This window comes from Verticillium alfalfae, genomic scaffold (genome assembly GCF_000150825.1).
Source record: "Verticillium alfalfae VaMs.102 supercont1.3 genomic scaffold, whole genome shotgun sequence".
In the NCBI taxonomy this organism is placed as follows: Eukaryota; Fungi; Ascomycota; class Sordariomycetes; order Glomerellales; family Plectosphaerellaceae; genus Verticillium; species Verticillium alfalfae.
Genome location: NW_003315036.1, coordinates 1,656,111 through 1,656,870, shown reverse-complemented (window position 1 = coordinate 1,656,870; position 760 = coordinate 1,656,111).

Below are 760 nucleotides of genomic sequence, written 5' to 3'. Positions count from 1 at the left end.
CGAGAGCGGCATCCGGAGTGTGGAATCTGACTCGAGTGCCCATTGTCTGGCTGTGGCAAGCGCGCGACAGCACAGTACCCCAGGGAGGCTGTTCAAGCGTCAGCCGCAGATCCTTGTGAGCGGTGAATCGATGGCAAGAGTTGATGCGGTAGGTGGCCGTGTACCGTAGCAGTGGGAAAGGTACAGCAGTTATTACCATCCCCACAACAAGCCGTCTATCAGTATGTGCAAGGTGGGCATGGCGTGAGCCGCGGATCGTCGACAGCGCACGGATCCTCGTCCCACCCAAACTTGGCGTACTTAGTATGCTGTGCTGGACCGTTGCTCAAGCTAGGTGCTCGTTGCAGGGAAAGGCCAGGCACTGCATTGGTCCATTGTATCCGCTTTCTCTTGGGATGGTTTTCAATGCTTGGCTCTTGCAACTTGTTTCATCGTTACCTTCTTTGCCTCTGTAGAAGCCACAGCAACGAAGGTTACTTGCGTCCGCTGCACAGCAAGGCCCCATCGGCGGCCAGAGGATCTGGCTGATATGTGTGCTACCCCCACAAGGTAGACAGTCGTGATGCGTGACGCGACCGTAGGAATTGGGTGACTCGTCCAGGTATGACCAGAAGAGGGCCCAAAAGTTGTAGAGGATAGCAGTTACAGAGCAGCGCGCAGGAGGCGGCGGGGGGAGGGGGTGGACGAGAAACCCGGCCGGTGGCAGTAGTCTATGTGGTGGTCACGGTCGGTCGTGGTGGTAGTAGTGGGGCTCACATAG